The 24,179-nt window shown below is 39.1% G+C and overlaps 1 long non-coding RNA gene across 1 annotated transcript; it reads right to left on the bottom strand.

The window, feature by feature from the left end:
- Positions 1–961: 961 nt before the first annotated feature.
- Positions 962–23,832, bottom strand: LOC137656026 (uncharacterized). Its single transcript, XR_011046915.1, has 3 exons — positions 23,749–23,832; positions 2,054–2,178; positions 962–1,487 (listed from the first exon to the last, which is right to left on the bottom strand). It is a non-coding gene; the product is annotated as an uncharacterized lncRNA (long non-coding RNA).
- Between the last annotated feature and the right edge of the window lie 347 nt (positions 23,833–24,179).

Below are 24,179 nucleotides of genomic sequence, written 5' to 3'. Positions count from 1 at the left end.
TTTTAAGCCCCAAAAGTAGGATATCTTAAACCCCAAAAGTAGGATATCTTAAACCCCAAAAGTAGGATATTTTAAGCCCCATAAGTAGGATATTTTAAGCCCCAAAAATAGGATATTTTAAGCCCCAAAAATAGGATATTTTAAGCCCCAAAAGTAGGATATTTTAAGCCCCCAAAAGTAGGATATTTTAAGCCCCCAAAAGTAGGATATTTTAAACCCCCAAAAGTAGGATATTTTAAACTCCCAAAAGTAGGATATTTTAAGCCCCCAAAAGTAGGATATTTTAAGCCCCCAAAAGTAGGATATTTTAAGCACCCAGAAACAAGATATTTCAAGCTCTAAATCGATTAGGATAATTTAAGCAACAAAAATTCTGATATTCTAAAGACCAGAATATTTTCATATTTTGATGAAGAAATTAAAACATTTCAGGATCCAAATAATCTAGGATATCTTAAGAACTGATAAAAAGATGTGCTCGAGTTCCTATGTCAAGTTTTCAACAGATAATTCACACAAATATGAGTAGGAAATTCTTTTCTAAAAAAATTGAACTAAAGTCCATTTCCTTTATCGAGGCAGATTTGCACCGACTCGCAGTGGTGCCCTTTTAGCTCGGAAAGTTTCCTGATTACTCATTGGTTAGAATGATCTCGTCCAACCAATCAGCGATCAGGAAACTTTTCCGAGCTAAAAGGGCACCGCTGCGAGTCGGTGCAAATCTGCATCGCTAAAAGAAATGGACTATAGGTTGAATTAGCGTCTACAGTGCACCGCACATGGCACACTGATATCACTACTCACTTACGATAACAATTCAACTTACTCATTTACAGCTTCACACACACTGACCAGAACACGTTTGCAAAAAAAAAAAAAAAAAAAAAAAAAAAAAAAAAAAAAAATTAGTTGATTTAAGTTTTTTATCTAAAACATTTATAAGTAGCTGACTTATTTGACACCTAAACAGAGGTATAGAACTAAACTCCTTATTTGAGTTTAAAACCATTTTAACAAAAAAAAAAAAACAATTTAATCTAAGCTTTCTAACTAACGGGATTAACGAAAAAGAAAAATCATTCAGAAAAAAAATATGAAAGTTTGATGCAATATAGTTTGAGTGAGTCCTACCACTTAAATTTTAAACTAAAGACGCCATTTCTTAAAAATAAAAAAAATCTCACTAAAAGGAAAAACCAATATCTACAAATACCAAATCTTCAATAGCAGACATTTACTCAGTCTAGTCTAATATTCGATGTCTGCAATCTTGTAACTTCACCCCCGTACTAAATGCCACAAAATCTAACCTAGGTTCTAAAAAGCAAACAACTTTCAAACAAGTTTCACCATCCAAACGATGATGACGGTATTAGATAATTGAAGATGTCATACTTAACTCGACTCATGCAGAAGACAGGAGACAATTCCTCAACTTATAGGAACAACAGCGTCTGCATGTCCTTCAGGCTTCATAGTCAAGCAAACTGAAACACAAATGTGGAAAGAATTGAAAAGGACATTTCAACAGATTTTTTTGCTTTTGCCTATTGTACCTAACTAATTTTTTCCTAAGATTATTTTGCAAATAAATAAACTTAAGTTTTGTCCAAAAGAAGTAGGTGACTAATATTCAATGTCTAAATGGAGATCTGGAATTAAACTATACCTGCGTTTAAATTTTTCTTTTTATAAAAATGAATTGATTTAATCAAAGCTTGCCAACTACCAGGAATTGGTAGAAAAAATAATGAAGCAAGACAAATTCAAGATAGTTTGATCAAACAGCTTAAGAGAATCCTACGAGTCCTATCACTTCGGATTTAAATCAAGAAAAAAAAATCTCACGGAATGGAACACCAATTTCTAGAAATAAAAAGATCTTAAGATATTTTTTTATTTACTCTGCATAATCTGATATTGTTCTGTACGTAATTGAGCAACTTCATATCAACACTAAATGCCTCAAATCCAACCTTTCTCCTATAAACGAAGATTTCACTATTCAAACAGTTTACACCATCAGTTCATCTTTGATGATATCATACTTAACTTGTCTCATAGGTTAGATAAAGGATTCAAGGTCTTGCAATTTCTCAACCTGTTGCACGACAGCCTTTGTGTCCCTTTTTAGTCCTCAGTGTCATGAATACCGTACAAGGCAACTGGAGCACAAATCTGGAAAGAATTTAAAAGACATTTTAGCAACATTTACACTTTCTCCTACTGTACTTAAACTAAATTTTCCCCAAAATAGTTTGACACTTTCCAAGCTTAAGACGCTTATTACTAGTTGACTATCTAATGTCAAAAGCTGAGTTTAGTGCCAGGCATAATAAACTATTTAGTTATAAGATATCCACGATAGCCCGAACAATTACAAGAGGTTTATTTGTTGAACAAGTCATAATTCATTGGTTGTATTAATCAAGGTGACAAAAAACACCACACCTCAAACTATTGGGTACAAATGAGGAGCAACTAGCACACTGAGGATCATAACTACTGAAGAGTTTTTGTCATACGTAACTATTTAAAATTTAAGTAAAATTTCACAAATCACAAAGACTGTTGTACTACAGTATAAAATTTATAGTTATAGCCATAGTTATAGTTATAGACTGTGACTGCAGAAGTGAGTTCATACTTCATAACATGTACCCCAGGACTGAACGAATTGGAGGAACAAAAACAAGACGTCAAGTGAACCTATCTGAAAAAAAGGCTTTTCGGTGGGAACTGTGTTTCATACTTCTAAGCAAATCTAGTAACGTTAGGCGGTCTTGGGATTACTAAAGAAAAAGAAATCTACAAAAGAAATCTACAATGCGTGGCTGCAAGAATTATTAAACTCCTACCTGCAGTAATTCATGGGACAGAAATTTCTTAAAAGTTGTTTAGAGAAGTAATGTGAACATATCGTTGCACAATATCCATATTAAAGATTTCACATTTTGGGTATTATCGTATGTTTCAATAGATTACTTTGATTTCATGATTAAATGTTTTATTAATCTTTGAACTATCACCTAAAGATCCTTTCTCAGGGTGGCGGATCTTCAGGTGAGAAAATTTGGGATTGTGTTTCTCCAGGTGATCTCAAAATCAAATAAACTTTATTATTATTATTATTATTATTATTTGCTAAGCTACAACCCTAGCTGGAAAAGCAAAATGCTATAAGCCCAGGGGCCCCAACAGGGAAAATAGCCCAGTAAGGAAAGGAAAGAAGGAAAAATAAAATATTTTAAGAAGAGTAACATTAAAATAAATATGTTATTTTCATTAGTAAAATAAATTTTTGAATATACTTACCCGATAATCATGTAGCTGTCAACTCCGTTGCCCGACAGAAATCTAAGGAGGGATACGCCAGCTATCACAATACTAGAAGGGGGTGTACTAACCAGCGCCACCTGTGGCCAGGTACTCAAGTACTTCTTGTTGACACCACCTCAATTATTCCTCGGTCCCACTGGTTCTCTATGGGGAGGAAGGGAGGGTCAATTAAATCATGATTATCGAGTAAGTATATTCAAAAATTTATTTTACTAATGAAAATAACATTTTTCAATATTAAACTTACCCGATAATCATGTAGCTGATTCACACCCAGGGGGGTGGGTGAAAACCAGTGTACAAGATTAAAGGATAGCCAAGTATCCCCAAATTTCATATAACAGTTATCTCCAATAACAAATGAAATAATAAGTACCTGGTAAGGAAGTCGAATTGAACCGTTACTCTGCCTCTTTTTTAAGTTCGTCTTCCTTACTGAGCGCAGCGTTCCTCTTGGAGGCTGAATCAACCCAAGGTGCTAAAGTATATAGGGTTGCAACCCCTACTAAAGGACCTCTACACAACCTTTAACCTAGGCGCTTCTCAAGAATGAATTGACCACCCGCCAAATCAAAAGGATGCGGAAGGCTTCTTAGCCTACCGTAACAACCATAAAAACAACAATAAAAGAATTCAAGAGAAAAGTTAAAAAGGTTATGGGATTAAGGGAATGTAGTGGCTGAGCCCTCACCTACTACTGCACTCGCTGCTACGAATGGTCCCAGGGTGTAGCAGTTCTCGTAAAGAGACTGGACATCTTTCAGATAAAATGATGCAAACACTGACTTGCTCCTCCAATAGGTTGCATCCATTACACTCTGCAGAGAACGGTTTTTATTAAAGGCCATCGAAGTAGCTACGGCTCTTACTTCGTGGGTCCTTACCTTCAGCAATGCAAGGTCTTCCTCCTTTAAGTGAGAATGTGCTTCTCTGATCAGAAGCCTTATATAATACGAAAGCCCATTCTTGGACATGGGTCTCGAGGGTTTCCTGATGGCACACCATAAGGCTTCTGACTGTCCTCGGAGAGGTTTAGACCTCTTGAGATAATATTTGAGAGCTCTGACAGGGCAAAGAACTCTCTCAAGTTCGTTACCTACCATGTTGGAAAGGCTAGGTATCTCGAACGATCTAGGCCAAGGACGTGAAGGAAGTTCGTTCTTTGCTAGGAATCCAAGCTGGAAAGAACATGTAGCAGACTCGGTCGTGAAACCAATGTTCTTGCTGAAGGCATGAACCTCACTGACTCTCTTAGCTGTTGCCAGGCAAACGAGAAAAAGGGTCTTGAGGGTAAGGTCCTTGAATGAAGCTGACTGGAGAGGTTCGTATCCTAGATGTCATAAGGAACCTTAAGACTACGTCTAGATTCCAGCCTGGAGTGGAAAGACGACGATCTTTAGACGTCTCAAAAGATTTAAGAATGTCTTGAAGGTCCTTGTTGGAAGACAGGTCCAAACCTCTATGGCGGAGAACTGAGGCCAACATACTCCTATATCCCTTAATCGTAGGAGCTGAAAGGGATCTCTCATTCCTAAGATGAAGCAGGAAGTCAGCTATTTGGGTCACAGAGGTATTGGTAGAGGATATCGAATTGGTTCTACACCAGCTTCGGAAGACCTCCCACTTAGACTGGTAGACCCTACGAGTGGAAACCCTTCTTGCTCTGGCAATAGCCCTGGCTGCCTCCTTCGAAAAGCCTCGAGCTCTAGCGAATCTTTCGACAGTCTGAAGGCAGTCAGTTGAAGAGCGTGGAGGTTTGGATGTAACCTGTCTACGTGAGGTTGACGTAGAAGGTCCACTCTTAGAGGTAGAGTCCTGGGGAAGTCTACTAGCCATTGTAGTACCTCTGTGAACCATTCTCTTGCAGGCCAAAGGGGAGCAACCAGCGTCAGCCGTGTCCCTTCGTGCGAGACGAATTTCTGCAGAACCTTGTTGATTATCTTGAACGGAGGGAATGCGTACAGGTCGAGATGGGACCAGTTCAGTAGAAAGGCATCCACATGAACTGCTGCAGGGTCTGGAACAGGAGAACAAAACAGAGGAAGTCTCTTGGTCATGGAGGTGGCAAACAGATCTATGGTAGGTTGACCCCACAAGGTCCAAAGTCTGTTGCACACACTCTTGTGGAGGGTCCATTCCGTGGGAATGACCTGATTCCTTCTGCTCAGACGATCTGCTGACACGTTCATATTGCCCTGGATGAACCTCGTGACTAGAGAGAGGTTTAGACTTCTTGACCAAATGAGGAGGTCCCTTGCGATCTCGTAAAGGCTCCTCGAATGGGTCCCTCCTTGCTTGGAGATGTAAGCCAAGGCTGTGGTGTTGTCCGAGTTCACCTCCACCACTTTGCCTAGCAGGAGGGACTTGAAGTTCAACAGGGCTAGATGAACTGCCAGCAGTTCCTTGCAGTTGATGTGGAGAGATCGTTGTTCCTCGTTCCACATTCCGGAGCATTCCTTTCCGTCCAAGGTTGCACCCCAGCCCGAGTCCGATGCATCTGAGAAGAGATGAAGATTGGGGGTCTGAATGGCCAAGGATAGACCCTCTCTGAGAAGGAGGTTGTGCTTCCACCACAGGAGAGTGGTCTTCATCTCTTGGTTGATAGGGATAGAGATTGCTTCTAGAGTCGAACTCTTGTCCCAATGAGCTGCTAGGTGGAATTGAAGAGGGCGGAGGTGGAGTCTGCCCAGCTCGACAAACAGGGCTAGGGACGAGAGAGTCCCTGTGAGACTCATCCACTGTCTCACTGAGCAACTGCTCCTCTTCAGCATGCTCATGATGCACTCTAGGGCTTGGCTTATCCTGGGGGCCGATGGAAAAGCCCGAAAACTCTGACTCTGAATCTCCATTCCCAGATACACGATGGATTGTGAGGGAATGAGTTGAGATTTTTCCAAATTGACTAATAGACCCAGGTCTCTGATAAGGTCTAAAGTCCAATGAAGATTCTCCAGACAACGACGACTCGAGGAGGCTCTCAACAGCCAGTCGTCTAGGTAGAGGGAGGCTCTGATGTTTGACAAGTGAAGGAATTTGGCTACATTCCTCATCAGAAGGGTAAAGACCATAGGAGCTGTGCTTAGGCCAAAACACAGGGCTTGGAATTGGTAGACGACCTTTCCGAAAACGAATCTTAGGAAAGGTTGGGAGTCTGGATGAATCGGAACGTGAAAATAAGCATCTTTCAAGTCCAATGAGACCATCCAGTCCTCCTGTCTGACCGCTGCTAAGACCGACTTGGTCGTCTCCATCGTGAACGTCAGCTTGGTGACATACTCGTTGAGAGCGCTGACGTCCAGCACAGGTCTCCAACCTCCTGTCTTCTTGGCCACAAGAAAGAGACGGTTGTAGAAGCCCGGGGATTGATGGTCCCGGACTATAACCACAGCCTTCTTCTGCACAAGAAGCGACACCTCCTGGTGCAAAGCTAGTCTCTTGTCCTCCTCTTTGTAGTTGGGAGAGAGGTTGATGGGCGAAGTGGTCAGAGGTGGTTGAAGGTAGAATGGAATCCTGTAACCGAACCTCAGCCAACTGACAGACTGTGCGTCTGCACCTCTCATCTCCCAAGCTCGCCAGAAGGTCTTGAGTCTGGCTCCTACTGTCGTCTGGAGAAGCGGAGAGTCAGTGTTTTCCTTTGGATGGCTTGGATCCTTTCCTGGACTTGCCTCTGTAAGAGTCTGGACGGGAGCTTCCTCGGCTGGGGGCTCTACCACGAAAGGGCGGTATGAATCTAGTCGCAGGGGTATCAGCCACTGGAGAGCGGTAAGTCTTAGGGACTGAGGTGGAAGCCTTAGACTTACGAGCCGAAGAAGCTACAAGATCGTGCGTGTCCTTCTGTATCAAGGCAGCAGACAAATCTTTAATGAGCTCTTCGGGAAAAATAAACTTCGAAAGAGGAGCGAACAGAAGTTGTGACCGTTGGCAAGGGGTAATGCTGGCGGAAAGGAAAGAACACAGCTGTTCTCTTTTCTTCAACACCCCTGATACAAACAAGGACGCTAGCTCGCCCGATCCATCTCTGATGGCCTTATCCATACAGGACATAAACAGCATGGCAGAATCTTTGTCCGTATGAGAGGTTTTCTTGCTGAGGGCCCCCAGGCACCAGTCGAGAAAATTAAACATTTCAAAAGCTCTAAACACCCCTTTAAGCAAGTGATCCAGGTCTGAGAAGGTCCAACACACTTTTGAGCGTCTCATAGCAGATCTTCGAGGCGAGTCTACCAGACTTGAGAAGTCAGCCTGGGCAGAGGCAGGTACTCCCAAGCCTGGTGCTTCCCCTGTGGCATACCAAACGCTCGCTTTCGAAGTGAGCTTCGTTGGAGGGAACATGAAGGAAGTCTTGCCAAGAAGTTGCTTAGACTGCAGCCACTCCCCTAAGATCCTAAAAGCCCTCTTGGAGGATCTAGCTAGGACAAGCTTGGTATAGGAAGACTGAGCTTGTTGCACTCCCAGCGAAAACTCAGATGGTGGAGAGCGGGGAATAGCTGAGACAAAATGGTCTGGATAAACCTCCCTGAGAAGAGCCAAGACCTTGCGAAAATCAAGAGACTGTGGAGAGAGCTTGGATTCGTCCACGTCCGAAGAGGGATCAAGGTGTGCCTCCTCATCATCCGAAACCTCAACCCCAGAATGAGGCGACGGGATCGGATACGAATGCTGAACCGCAGAGTCAGAACGAGCAGGAACAACAACAGAGGTGGAAGGAGGAGGTGCAGCAAGTTCCTGTTCCTGTTCCTGTGGTATGAGTGGAGCGTGAAGAGACCGAGGCTGTGCAGAACAAGGTAAAGTTCCCGCAAGCAGAGATGTCTGAGGAGCAGGATCAGGGTGCATGGGTAGAGCTCGGTGCAGCAGCTGAGGAGACTGACTCACAGGTGGAAGAGGTTGTTGTACCTCCACCGAGAGTTGCACCGCCGGTGGAGCAGCCAGGGGAGGAGGAGGAAGAGTGGAGTAATCCTCCTGATCCCAAACCGAAGGTTGCCTTAAAGAAGGCTGATGCTGAACAACACTGGGAACAGTGAACACAGAAAGTGGTTCAACATCGTACGCCTGGCAGATGGAGCTGCGACTGGGTGCAGCGAGTGCAGGCGGGTGCAGCACAGGCTGAACGGGTGCAGGAGGTTGGTGCACCACCGGTGCAGGCGGGTGCAGCATAGGCTGAACGGGAGCAGGAGGTTGGTGCACCACCGGTGCAGGCGGGTGCAGCACAGGCTGAACGGGTGCAGGAGGTTGGTGCACCACCGGTGCAGGCGGGTGCAGCACAGGCTGAACGGGTGCAGGAGGTTGGTGCACCACAGGTGCAGGAGGTGCAACACTCTCAGCACGACACTCACGCATCAGGTCCGAAAGCTGAGCTTGCATGGACTGAAGCATAGACCACTTGGGATCAGCAGAGACAGTAGCAGACTGAGGTAAAGCCATAACAGTGGTTGCACCACCGGTGCAGCTCTGTTGTACCTTACTCCTCTTGGGCGGAGTACAGTCGCTAGATGACTGAGGCGAGTCAGAGCTGAGCCAACGACTGCAACCTGGCTGAGCACTCGAGGGCTGGACTCTGCGTTTAAGCGGTCTAGAGACCTGAGACCAACGTTTCTTCCCCGAGAGAAGATCAGCGGACGAGCGGAAGACGGGCTCAATCGTCTGCAAGTGGGAGTGACGGTCTGTGGAAGACACGCCCGCAACCACTGAGGATAATTCTGTGCGCCTAACAAGGCCTGCCGAACCCTTATGCCCTTCGACATTGCTTCTCCCCTGGGCTTGGGAGCTTGCAAGAGGTCCCGGACTGGGAGAACGACTGGCTCGCACAGAAAAATCCCCACGCACCACACTGGCACTAACACTAGTACAAGGCACTGCACCGACACTAGCACTCGTCACAGCACTGGCACTAACTTCACCCACTGCACTCTTGGCCTTCAACTCTTTCACTTCGGCCATCAGAGACTTATGGTCACTTACCACTGACTCTACCTTATCGCCTAAAGCCTGAATAGTGCGTAAAACCACTGACATATCAGGCGGAGGGCACACAGTAGGATCGGGGGTAGCCACTACAGGGGTAGGATCAGGAAGGGGATCATGAGATGAGGAAAATAAAGAAGAGTGAGAAGAACTCCTCCTAGCTCTAATTCTCTCTAACTTAGAAGAATACTTTAAAAGTCGGACAAAATCCAATTCCGAAAGTCCGGCGCATTCCTCACATCGATTTTCTAACTGACAGGGTCTGTCCCTACAGTCAGAACAAGCGGTGTGAGGATCTACCGAGGCCTTCGGAATACGTCTATTGCAAGACCTACAACGTCTATGGGAGGGGGCTTGCGAAATGTCAGACATTTTGTTTTCAAGAGAAGTCAAAGGGAGATCCAAAAAACAAGCAAAAATTCGTTAACCGTTAAACTGAATTAAATAAAAGCTATCTAGCTAATATCAGAAGGTTTCTAGTAATGCGACAGCCGTAAATCAAAGAGAATACATCACCAAATAAGCGAGAATAAACTCGAAGACCATAAGCGTATCCCAGAACGTCTAGCCGGAGGCACGACAGAGGAATAATTGAGGAGGTGTCAACAAGAAGTACTTGAGTACCTGGCCACAGGTGGCGCTGGTTAGTACACCCCCTTCTAGTATTGTGATAGCTGGCGTATCCCTCCTTAGATTTCTGTCGGGCAACGGAGTTGACAGCTACATGATTATCGGGTAAGTTTAATATTGAAAAATTTCCTATATAAACTATGAAAACTTTAACAAAACAAGAGGAAGAGAAATTAAATAGAATAGTGTGCCTGATTGTACCCTCAAGCAAGAGAACTCTAACCCAAGACAGTGGAAGACCATGGTACAGAGGCTATGGCACTACCCAAGACTAGAGAACAATGGTTTGATTTTGGAGTGTCCTTCTCCTAGAAGAGCTGCTTACCATAGCTAAAGAGTCTCTTCTACCCTTACTAAGAGGAAAGTAGCCACAGAACAAATACAGTGCAGTAGTTAACCCCTTGAGCGAAGAAGAATTGTTTAGTAACCTCGGTGTTGTCAGGTGTGTGAGGACAGAGGAGAATCTGTTAAGAATAGGCCAGACTATTCGGCGTATGTGTAGGCAAAGAGAAAGAACCGTAACCAATGAGAAGGATCCAACGTAGTACTGTCTGGCCAGTCAAAGGACCCCATAACTCTCTGGCGGTAGTATTTCAACGGGCGGCTGGTGCCTTGGCCAACCTACTACCTACTACCTTTAGTTGTAAGTTCGGCTAATAAGGATAACGCCGGTCGAATCTGTCTCTTTCCAAAACCAAACCGAAATAGCTTTGGACAACCGCTAAACGATTGCTTGGCTTCCCTGGAATTGACCTACACTGGACAAGTCCACTCGTCAATGTCAGTGGTGTTACGTTATCATGACGTCATAATTACGTCACTCCAGAAGTAAGGCAAACTGAGACTATGATACGTCCTGTAATATTTCCGGAATTGACTATTGAAACTCGCTCTGTTACGATATCAAATGAATACAAAACATAATAATCATAACATGATTGATAAAAAGGTGTCCCACCCCAAGAAAAACTCCCTCCTATACTTATTTACATTGGCTGCCTATTTAAGCTAGAATAGACTCTTCAAGTTAAGAGAACCGGACGTCCAAAGTATTTAAGAGAATTGCTACATACTGTGCAGCCAACAAATTGTGCTGACACGAGAATAGATAGATAAGATTAAAGTTAATGGAACCAAGAGACATGTAAATTTCCTTTGGTCGCTGCAACCTCACCATCTTTGTGAGCTAAAGATGAGGTGTTTGGGGGAGCCTATAGGTCTATCTGGCGAGTCATCAACAGCCATTGCCTGAGGGTGCTTGGGTGCTGATCATATGTATATATGGTCAGTCTCTAGGGCATTGTCCTGCTCGATAGGGCCATGCCACAGTCCCTCGCCTCTGCCATTCATGATCGGCATTTAAACCTTTACTGTAGGTTCTATAGCTTTCAAATAAGCGGCCCCATGACTATACAATAAGCACCCACTAGCCATTCGAAAGACTGACGATATTAAGGTTTTCAAGAAGACACTGAAGACTTTTTCGTTTCCCGAGTGCTTCGATAATATGTGGATTTGACAATAAACACTGAATACGATGTATGATACGATAAATACCTAATACTTACTTTACTTTTACGGGTTTATTTCTCACCCTCCATCAGACACTAAAAGTCTGTTCAGGCAGGCATTGGTGTGTGAAAATAATCTCTTTCCAGTTAATATTTTGCTCTGTATCTTATCAGTTATTTCGCTAGCATTTGTATTCAGGCTTAATAGTTTTCAGGCCACTATTATAACACTTTCTAAAAAGAAAAGTCTTCAGGTTTTCCTTGAAAGCTGCCACATTTTTGCTATTCTTGACATCAAGTGGAAGGTCGTTGAAGAGTCTCTGTGCAGCGTAACTGAACGTTCTTCCTCCTATTGCACGATTCACACTAATTTCGAATAGTCTATGTGGGTCATCAGCATGTCGAACTCTTGGCACAGTGTAAAATCCCGACGTCGGATGCCATCCGGGAGAACAGAAAATCGCTTGTATCACCGGGAAAGACGCGAAAATACACCTCTTTTGTGACTGGTAATGTTCACTGATATTTTGTTATTTTCTGAATAAATGTTCGAAAAATATTGGTTCATTTTCACGTTATTGAGAATCTCAATCGGACGTCAACATTACACTATTTAACTGTCCGCTATTTTACCCTGTTAGGATAAAAGCCGGACGTCGCCAATCAGCAGTCGCAGATAAGAATTTACCCGGCTGTGTTACGGTAAAAAGTATTGACAAATACTATAACATATTACAAATGGTAATTACTGGCTGGTAGAAAATTCAAAGATTTAGGTATGAAGTGTTTGATCTATGTTTGACACTTATAATTGATGAGTGTCATTTTCCCCATAATAAGGTGTGATCATTAGGTTAGGGTAAAATAGCGGGCAGTTAAATAGTGTAGATGTTGACGTCCGATTGAGATTATTCTCAATAAAATGAAAATAAACCAATATTTTTCGAACATTTATTCAGTAAATAACAAAGTATCAGTGAAAATTACCAGTGTCAAAAAAGTGGTGTATCATGGCGCCTTTACCGGTGATACAAGCGGTTTTCTATTCTCCCGAACGGCATCCGACGTCCGGATTTTACACTGTGCCCTAACTCTTACAGTAGCGCTGGTAGCTTGAAAGTAGGGGACCAAGCAATCACGAAGATATTTAGGCTTATCACTTGTAAGTGCTTTGTGAGTCAACAAGCAAATCTTAAATTCAATTCTAGCCTTAACAGGTAACCAATGTAGATCGATCAGTGCAGGAGTTATTCTCTCCCGTAGTTTAATGCCTTTTATCAGTCTAGCCGCCCGGTTTTGCACATTTTGAAGCTTTCTTAGTAGTGTATTGGGCAATTCATAGTACAGAGAATTGCAATAATCAAGCCTTGATATTACGTGACTCATCACTAAAATATTTGTACTGCCCTCTGTTAAATATTTTCTAATAAATGCTATGTTTCTCAGGTGATAGTTACACACTTTCACTGTGTTCACTATTTGGTCCCTCTTTGACAAATTACAATCTATCAGTACACCCAAATTTTTCACAACAGGCACAATCCCAACATCAGCGTCACCAATTTTTATACTTTGAATTAACTGGTAATTCTTCAAAGCCACCTTTGTGCCAAAAAGCATACATTCTGTTTTAATATAATTTAATTTAAGCTTTTTCCTCTGCATCCATGTTTTTATTTCAGTCATTATCTGATCAATTTTCTTCTTGTATCTTGTGTTGTTGAAATTGAAAGGTAGAACAGAGTATCATCTGCATATAGTTTAAAGCCCACTTTTTGTTTTTTCAAGATGTGTGATAGCTCGATATTATATATGTTGAACAAGATAGGGGCAAAGAACACTACCCTGTGGTACACCTTCCATAAGAATTCTCTCACAGGATCAGGATCGGTTTCCAGAAACTTCTACAATAGTCTTCCTGTTCACTAAGTAACTTCGCAAAAATTCCAGTGCTTCCTCAGTCACTCCAATAGATTTTAAGTTGTCAAGTAAGTACACGTACACAACAGTATCGAAAGCAGCACTAAGCTCTAACATAAAATAATCAATATTCCACACTTTCCCTCATCAAGGAGACCTATCATATTATTCATTATTGAGCATAAGGTAGTTTCTGTAGAGTGATTAGCTCTGTAGGCCGATTGATTTTCCGGGAATACCTCTAACTCATCAATATGCGCCCATAATTGCTCACTTATGATTTTTTCAATAAACTTCGACATGTAGGATAAATTTGAAATGGGCCTATATGAACTTAGTTCGTTTACATCACCTTTTCCTTTGTATATTGGTTTGATCAACGCAGTTTTTTTTTCACAGCTAGGAAAACAGGATTGTGATATACTTAGGTGAATTATATTCAAGTAAATATTATATACAACTTGCTTGTTTGGAGCTTCACTTATTGAGCTGTTCGGGAAAGGGTCGTTTCCACAATATGTATTCTTCATCTCTCTCATAACCTTTAACAAGTCGCACATATTTATTTCCTAAAATTTTATCAACTTCTTACCCTCCTTCACTGGCATAACTGACTGTCCTTCCAAGTGATTTTGGGGGGAAACCTATATAAATTTTATCAAATTTTTCATTGAAGAATATAGAAAATTTCTCTGCACAGACATTATCAGGCAAGACGTTTTTTCTTTAATCCCATCAAATCATCTAGGTTTTTGTGAAAGTCCCTCATGTTATTAGTTTTTATTATTAATAATGTATATGGCAAACAGATCTTGTAGTTCCTGTAGGGCTCAAGTGTTCCCTTGTGTGATAGGACCATGAAAACAGCCCTTAAAGTAAAGTAAGTAACCTAATATAACAATATGGTTAAGAAAACTATGTACTGTATATTTGCTTTGAGCTAATACTCATAGTAAATAAATAAATGAAAAAGGTTAAAGCACAATTCAATAAACGTGGGCACTATTAAGAACACAAAAGCTAAATTTAGGGTTACCAATATATATTGTATTATAATATATATATATATATATATATATATATATATATATATATATCATATATATATATATATATCATATATATATATATATATACATATATATGTGTGTGTATATATATACATATATATATACACACATATATATGTATATATATACATAAATATATATACATACATATATATATATATATATATATATATATATATATATATATATATATATATATATATATATATATATATATATATATATATCACAACTGATAATTTTTATAATGTATATGAATTTGATTCCTAAGTTATATCTTCCAAAAACATTTTCCTTTCACACACTGACTACTCCTCAGTAACACGCCCCCCCCCCAAAAAAAAAAAAAAAACAAGCCACCCGCAACACCCCTTACCCCTACAAAGTAACAACCTTGTTGCAAATGTTGCAACTTATTACGATAGTCAAATAATGAAGCACGCAATATGGATTCAAACTTGCTAGGAGTTGGTACTGTATATATACATACGTACACACACATACATATTTAACTTTTTTTTTCTTAGTAAGTTACAAAAATAAATGAGACAAAATTTCACTCCCAATTCCATCTGCGAGATGATACACAATTCAACTATCAAGATAGGAAAAAACAGTCTCACATACGGACCAAAACTAAAGCATTAATAGTTTAAATCGGGACCCACTTCACTTCTGCTTAAAATCATGAACACAAATTTGGTGAAAGGGCTTTTAGCTACTGTGCGCCTAGACATTATAATAAACTGCCAACTGAAATGAAGGACCTAAAGGGAGCAATTGAATTTAAAAAGAAACTAAAGACATTACTTTTCACAAGATCGTATGATTTGGAAGATGCTACAATCAAAGAATTGTATAAAGTTATAATGAAAATGTTTCGTTAGATGATTAATATGGACCCGTCCGAGTAGTAGTTCACTCGACTTCAGTAGGGGGTTGGATTTAAACCCAAAACAAGTAACAAGTAAATTTCGCAGTTCACAGATCATTAACAGAGATTTTCTGCACTGAAAAGACTATTAATTATAACCAGTTTTGCTTCCCAAATCAATGCCAGAGATAATTTGCCAACGAAGGTATTAGGCATTAAAATAACTCAAAAAGTAGGTTAACAATGATCTTAACATTTAGGTAACACCAAGGTCCTTTAATTGGAGAGGTCGGCTCATCAGCTAGCGAAAATACGTTCCGTCTGCGCATGACGTCACACCTCGTATCGTCTCCCTTGACAGCATTGACTGACAGGTATACGTAGTAACACGATGCAAGGATACCTTTCCAAAATAAAAATACTTCTTAATATTTTATTTTTATTTTTTTATTAAAGTAAAGATTATCCTTATGGCAGACCATACATCAATGTTTAATAATATTTTGATGCTTCTAAACATAGTCATAGGGTATAGATGTATCTTAAAAGGGAACACAAATACTGTAATGTATTGACTGCCACTTATCCTTGACCAAAGAGGTATAGATTATCGTAGAGAAAGTTGTCCTTGGTACTAAATCCTACACAACAAGTTAAGGATTAACATGGAGAAAGTTGTTTTGGCACAATGAATTCTCATTTTAATCCTAACAGATTAGCAGAACAAAGATGACAGTTTAATAGTGATGGAATTCAGATGATAAACATGGGTGTGTTTCTCACCGAGCCAGATGTGAACCCCAGGAGGAAAAATTAAGTTGTTGTTTTCATGGTTTTTCTCACTGTACTCCTGCAAGTCCTTAGTTTCTTTTTACTTATGTCGATAATGTTGTTGAGGCGATGCATTCTAAAAAACACTGATATTTTGACGTCTTGCTATCAACAATATACCCTAAATTAGGATATTTAAACAAAAACTTTTTCACTACATATCCACCGATATATCTTAAGGACTCTTCCTCGATAACAGATCCTGTGGTGTCTTTGGATTTCTGACATTTGGCTAATTCTGTTTCCTCTGGGAACATTTTGTCATTCTTAAGACCCAAATCAAATTCTAGGTCTCTAAAAATTATGTTTGTCATACATATTTCTAAGGCCAGTTCCCTGTCATTGAAAGATTTATCAGGTCCATTTCCATCACATCCAGATGATACCATTTCATGGGATAACAGGTCAAGGTTTTCATTTCCTTTTTCGCAGTTTGCCTTATCGCTAACAAGTTCAATATACCTACCTAGCAAAATGTTTTTCAATCTGTACTTAAAGTTAACTGCATCGGGATGATCATGAGAACCCCTCATCTGCCTAATACATCCAAAAAAATTTCAAGACAGTCTTGATTCAATCTCCTTGTCATAATAAAAGAAATGTCAAGACTCTGTTATAGCATGTTATATAGCCCAATCATTGAGTGACAAGATAATATCACACCTTTTTGGAATTTGTAAAGGCAATTAAATTTCGGATTTTTTACCCTCATTCCCAGCATAGCATCAATCATTCTTTTTAGAACACTTTTCTGGCTATCCAAATCTCTCCCAAATGCATTGCGGGCTTTTATGTCTCCTAACATCATAGAGGAATTCATGACATCAAACCATTCATTCACTGTATCTATAAAATCGGCAGTTTCCTTCCAATTGTTTCTCTCTAATAAGCCTCTTTCTCCTAAAAAATACAATGCCTTAGCACATGACTTTGAAAGTAGCTGTGCAGCATACTTTACACGCTGTCTTTGTAAGCCACTTACATTCATATGTGTTTTATTAATTTTATATGCTAAGGCATACTCTGATACGGTTTTCATTAGCATTTCACGGACACAGGCATCAGATACGCTATTTCCATTTTCCATAATAAAACCGTGATCCAGAAAACTATTTCTAATTAACTTTATCATATGGGGAGCATCAGCAAATATGAAGACATTCCTGTCAGCACATGGGTTTTTAAAAAAAAAATACTTTTTCTAGGTTAAGGGGATCAATCCTGAATTCTTTCCAAACCCTTAAATTAGTAGGTCCAAGATCATGGACAATTGCCACAACGGTAAATCCAGCCTTTTCAACATTTACAATGATATTCAGTTTTTTATGCACATTAGAGTCATCATATTGGTGGTATATGGGTTGCTTCCAGGTTGCCGTCAAACCTCTTAACATACCACTTGAACTTTATCATGAGGTTCATACAAAACATCCATCCCTTTGTCATAAATCCACTTACTAGAAATATTCATTTCATCAAATGAAATAACGGCAAGTTTTTCAATTTTCCTCATTGTTTCTGATTTTGCCTTCATCAGTGACAGAACCGAATGCAAAATACCCGGCTCACATTTGAGATTTTGCGCTCGTTTATTCAGTGTACTTTTTGATGGCAGAGGAAATCCTTTTTTAGTTCGCAAATATGAATAGCATTTGGTGCTCATGCTTCTGAGAGTGAAAGCTAACGATATGTCTTCATCGCTCCATTGACTGACAGACTTATTAGTTATAAGAGATTTTATCTGTGTTGTACTTAGCACAGGTTGAAATAGCTTGTTTATTTCAGTTAATGTGAACTTAGGTTCTGTCACTTCCGTTTCCAAACTAACCAGTTTCAGGAGTTCTTGATTGGTCTTTTCCAAATGTTCTATCTTTTTCTTCAGCTCTTCAACTTCCTCTGCTTGTTTAATTCTATTTTGTTCGGAACTTTCTTCAGGCTGTGGAATAATTTCTTGAACAGAGACTTCTGGACCTGGAAGATCTAAATGAGAATTCTCTATTTCACATAGCATTTCCTGGGCTGTCCTCTTCAGTCCTCGCTTTTTGGCTTGTGCACATCTCTCCTCTTTCTTTTCAGATACACATTTACCTGAAAAGACAGTGTTGCATTTAGATTTTATGAAATCATAACAATTTCTAATTTCGGCGTCAATGACCTTAGATGCCAGGACGCCAGAAAACCTCAAATCAATCAATTAAGGAACAAAGAACATAATATTTTCTATATATTTAATTATCACTTAAAGACAACGACAGAGGACTTTAATTTGATAGTCTAATGTAATTTACTTTTCGTAATCTAGGTGTCACAGCCAGTAAAATATTTTAGGAAAATAGTCGAAGGGAAGAAATTTATCATGCAGGTTTTTGGCAAATTGCTCAACTTGTAACTCACCATTAGGTAAATAGAGTGATGGAATAGCCTCTTCCTTCAGAGCACGTTGATTTTTTTGATTTTTCAATTCCCAGAAGTCGGTACTTCATATCATCAGCATAGTCTTCTGCTTTAAAATGGACTGAACAAATTAGAGCACCCTTCCAGTTAACATCGTCTGCGCGTTTGCAAGCGTGCATCCATTTCTTCTTCGTATTTTCTTCTTTTGGGAAAGTAAAATAACGAATGCCCATATTAATGGTCTTTTTGGTATTATTATGGCATCCAAATACAGCACAAGTGGAAGGCATGGCTCCTGCAAGTTAATGAACGTGACAGATATCAAATAAGACTACGTCTAGTCAGGTCAAACCTCAGCCACCATCGCCGATAAATGACGTCACAATAGCTCCGCCCACATGCGCGTACCTCACTGATGAGCCGACCTCTCCGGTAACACCAAAAACGTGTTTCTCCGTCTTCCCACCTTGGCAGACCGAAAAGACAGACGAGTAACCAATAGTACTTATAATAAGAGTTATGCCATAACTAATGAGGTGATTACAGTTGTTTGTCGACTGGATTATGAAAAATTAACTAATATAATTATTTCATTCAAATTAATTTGATCAGCGATGGTATTTTGGGAAAAAATCGTTTATTCGAATAGGTTTAGAGTGAATAAGCTTCGTGTTTTAGCAAATATTTTCTTGAGAGAGAGAGAGAGAGAGAGAGAGAGAGAGAGAGAGAGAGAGAGAGAGAGAGAGAGAGAGAGATTTATTCTGCTAATCAGAAATTCCAAGCCTATCACTGCTTTGAATTGAAGGGCCACGTTCACAAGCCAAGCAAAGCAACTGCAAAACAGCCAACTCATAAGCGCTAGAACAGTCACGTTTATTCGAGCCCTATTGAACAAAACATGATTAATCCTAAGGTCACAAAGATGCTAGCAATTGATGAAATGGTCCACACCAGGCTCCTAGAAGTCTGGTTCTCATCAAAACCTTGGCTTACGTAACCTAGACATAACTTAAGACAATTGAACTCACTTGACCGAAGATACCGCAAATTAAGCAATGAAAAGGCAAAAATCGTGAACTTTAGCAAGTAATGCAAAATACTCGCCTTGCTTTCTATCGATGTTAAGGGAAAGAAATTAATCAACTGAGGTATGAATGCAAGATTATTATTCCCAATTAACCTTTACCTGGTGCAGATCATTGTTACTTCTCTCCACACAATATCCAAAGAAGAACCAATTTGAATTTATTAATAAATTACTGCCAACCTAATACGATTCTACAACCAACATAGGAAAAATAATAGTAAATATCACAATGAATATAAAACGGTAATAAATTCAAAATCAAAATCGTACCTTGGTTTCAAAACAAAAGCTTTAAAAGATCATTTATTGGCCAAACTATACGAGAGGCTATTTATAATCGCCAGTACGGCCTAGAGTCTAGACCTCTAACCAAACTCTGAACCACAAAGAAAGCATTATTATAAACAAGACAATTTGTGTTTTAGGAAATGCCATGATTATTGCATGAGCAACACATTTCAGATTGCTTGCATCACCTGGAAAATAACATGATCTAATATAGACACGTATTTTAGAAATTGGTTCCTGAACAGCAAAATCCAATAAAGAGTAACACTACTGCAGGGTGTCACTGCTATATTCACAGTTGTGGAGCCAATGCTTAGGTACGAACACTTGATTAGTTTTGTACCATATTGCCAAATGTGAAAATTAAATTAATTAAGTACCTCAGTATCGGTATACAGCCAATTTTGTACGCAGTTAGATCGAAATTATAACTTTTACTATAACAAATTCAGCTGTGTCTTGTCCACTGCAGGACAAAAGCTTCAGACATATCAACTCATGTCTGGGATTTAGCCATTTTTCATGGTGGGAGATTTTAGTCTGATAGCTCACAGCAAATCAACCTAGTATGAGGGGACCCTGGCTAGTACAACTTTGTTCATCATGACGATACGCAGACCCCTTCACCACGTCAAGATATCTCCACTCAGAAAGAGTATAACCGTTAACACATCTCAACAAAGACTTTCAGAATTAACACTCTCACAGAAGCACTCCTCTTCTATAACTATCCTTAGAAAAGTAAAAAAATACTTTCGTTGTTGATTATTGTAGATCAATTAAGATAATTCTTTCCTTACATAAAAAATACCTTAATGCCAAGTATCTAACTTTTTATATACACTACCATTTACCACGACCGTAAAATTAACAAAAATCTAAACTAGTTAAAGATGAAATGTAGTAGGCTACACATATAAAAGTTTATAGTTAAGCCTTCGATTAAAGTTGCTTCGTCCACTAAGTATTAAAGACAGTATTGACGCTTTATGCAATCTTGTGCATCACTAATAACCAGCTTTATTTCATCAAAATGATATTGCCTTCGGAAATTTCCACATGAAACTATTCACCATTTATTAATTCAAAAGTTGATAAATTCACAACAAAATTAACTTATTACCTCTACATTAAACTAAATAAGGCTTCCTATTTTCAGATTACAAAACTGATCTAAAAAAAAGATCGCTGAGAACGAAGAGCAAATATGTTGAAAACCATATTTGCCTGACTGGTCAAAAAAAAAAAAAAAAAAAAAAAAAAAACTCTGGAACACCCACCCCCAATCTTACAGCAAGAGTCCAAGTCATTAACTAATACTTTGATTACACCTGTTTACTAGTGAGTGATAGAAGAATATTGATGACTGTTTAATACAAATTAAGTCTTATCAATAAAGGCTGTCCAAAGAATATTTTCTCAAATATCAAATTACACAAGAAATTCACCCTAACGTATTACGATTCTTCCAGAACCAACACATGAAAACTAACAGTAATCTCATTGCAATTAAGGCGAGGATAAATACTAATCCTTAATAGTACCTAGGCTTCAAAATGAAAGCATTTGACAATAAACACGAAAAGTGTGATATGCAAAATGCCTAAGAAAGTACACGATAAAGTGACCTTCTAAGCTCTGCAGGGCGTAGGGGTCCTGTGTGTGTGACAAGGCCAGAAAAAAAGCCCATTAAGTAAAGGTTATTAATTGGACCAAATGCATGAGAAACTCTTAATGACAAGGTTTTTTTTTTTCATCAAAATGTCGCAGTAATTTCGACCCTGAAGGTGATCACCACTTAGTAACAAAATTGATTAATGCAAAATAAATAAAACCGTTTACCGTGATACTGAACGAAGACTGTTGGTATTCACTACTGAATAAGACTTCCCATATTCAGATAATAAACGGACTTTCTGAAAATTCTCTGACAACTGACAACGAGTAAGTCCGACCTTAGATGAAGGAAAAATATGCACCGTTTTTAACCAGTTCTGTCGGGTGGTCGAAAAAGTGGCCAGGAAAAGTGCTTGACAGGGTTGCCAGATTGGCCTTTCTTAGGCCAAAAACTAGCTCAAATTTGGTCTTTTTTTAAATTGGTTGGCCTTTGGTAATATCATGAAAAAAGTGGGCTTTTAATACTATATTTTTGGCCTTTTTCTACTAATGGGTTGGCCGTTTAAAGCTGCGGTTGATAAGTTGGGCTTTTTCTCATTTAGAAGACCTGGCAACTCTGGTGCTTGAACTCGCACGCGCTCGCTCGCTCTCTCTCTCTCTCTCTCTCTCTCTCTCGTCTTGTTTGCATTCGGTAAAAAGCATTTAAAAATATTACATAATCCAGTTCACATCAACGTTCAGTTGATAATTGTAAACAATTGTACTCATGATTTGAGAATTTTACAAGAATTTCTGCACGATAGTAAATCGCTTGTGTTCCCAATCAAGAGACTATGGTAGTCCTTCTCACTTTGAAAATACGCTTCAGCTCAGAGCCATACTTTTTCCCCATTAAAGATATGAATCACTTGGGGTTGAATCCTCAACTGAGTTTCAAACATAAATTCATATGGGATTATAAGATGCGATCGGCCATTTCTTCTTATTGCACGAACGTATTGGAGAAAGTAATTTTGATAAAGCCATAACAAAAATTTCTCAGTTTTTATAAATCATTCAAAATATAATATCTATCATTATATGTAACAAGTTCACCTGCAGTCAGGTCCAGGTGAATATCTGTATTTGAAAATATCAAACTTAGAAACGATCAACTACATCAAGGTTAGCAAAACTTGATAATAGGAAATAGGGTAGACTACTACTACTACTACTACTACTACTACTACTACGAGAGAGAGAGAGAGAGAGAGAGAGAGAGAGAGAGAGAGAGAGAGAGAGAGAGAGAGACCTAATTGGTGGTTGTTTCTTAAAAGCAAAATAATTGTATATATTTGTCTCAAGGATTGTATGAATTTGTATTCAAATGAATGATATATATATATTTATACAGTATGTGTATAAAGAGTTATAAAATTTATTTTGTGTATTAGTAAAAATAAAATAAGTTTGTGTGAATGTTGATTTGTCCGATGAAATATATTTTTGGTCGACTAACGAATAACTTTCCCACACGCCACTTGAAATTCTCGATTCCTAATGAAACCTTTTCAATGCAAATAATTTGCCCAAATTACACAGTTTCCACAATATCTAACCAACACCATCATATTCACAACTTTTAAAATGTGAAAAATAATCTCAAATAAAATTTCTTGCCAGATTAAATCAAAGTATGTGATTAAGAAAGTTCTGCCATTTTTCAATAAAACATTGAGCAGATATTAAAATGATACGACCCTCTATTCTAACCACGGGAACAAAAATATCCATAGAAAGTAGATATTATCGACATTTGATTTGGATTATAAAATCTCGGTCTACGGCTACAGGCATTGCTATTATCTCAATTCATTATTATAATAACAAATGTGATAATAGGTTATTACAGTGTGCCTAATTGGAACAAACCACACAGCTATAATTATACACCATCCTAGTGTTAACTGAAAAGTTAAAGCCACACCTGGAAACAATGTCATTTAATAACCTTTCACTGAATAAGGGAATAACCACCACACGCTAAAATCGTCACCATTGGGAGATGTCTTTTATAAATTTTCTTCGCCAATAAAAGACCCTTAAAGAAATTCGGTGGTTTACTATCAAATCATGGAAACCTACGGCACCTTTAAGATATTCAAATCTCCAGTACTTTGAGTAATAAAGAAAATAACGCGAGAACATAATAAACACTAAAACCTTGTCAAGTGTGTCTCTCCTTACCCAGCCTTCATTATTTGCAGGATCACAAGTTAAAAGACGACACTTAACTACTACTTCCTCTCTCTGTGTCTGGTTACAGTTAACACCAAAGACTATATACTGAAGGAAGATAGGAAGGCTCAAAATAAAACGTTAATACACTAGTTGGCAACTTCAAAGTGACCGCAATAGTTTGACCGCTCAGAATTTAGATGGCGTTGTAGGTATACATCGTTTGTCGTCTGTTTGTTTATATGCAGAATTTGACAGTTGACACAACGAAATCATGGCGCCAACAGTGAATAAGTCACACAAGTGTGTTTTTTTCAATAAACGAAAAGAAACCGATCCTCATTAGGCGTTTCACAGGTTCCCTGAGGACAAAGAACGGTGAGTACTAACAGTATTATACATGACATATGTGCTACTATTGAGTAAGCCCCACTGATAAT

This window comes from Palaemon carinicauda, chromosome 17, assembly GCF_036898095.1.
Source record: "Palaemon carinicauda isolate YSFRI2023 chromosome 17, ASM3689809v2, whole genome shotgun sequence".
NCBI classification, from domain to species: Eukaryota; Metazoa; Arthropoda; class Malacostraca; order Decapoda; family Palaemonidae; genus Palaemon; species Palaemon carinicauda.
The sequence above is the reverse complement of the archived record's forward strand: the minus strand, read 5'-3'. Positions and strand labels throughout refer to the sequence as shown.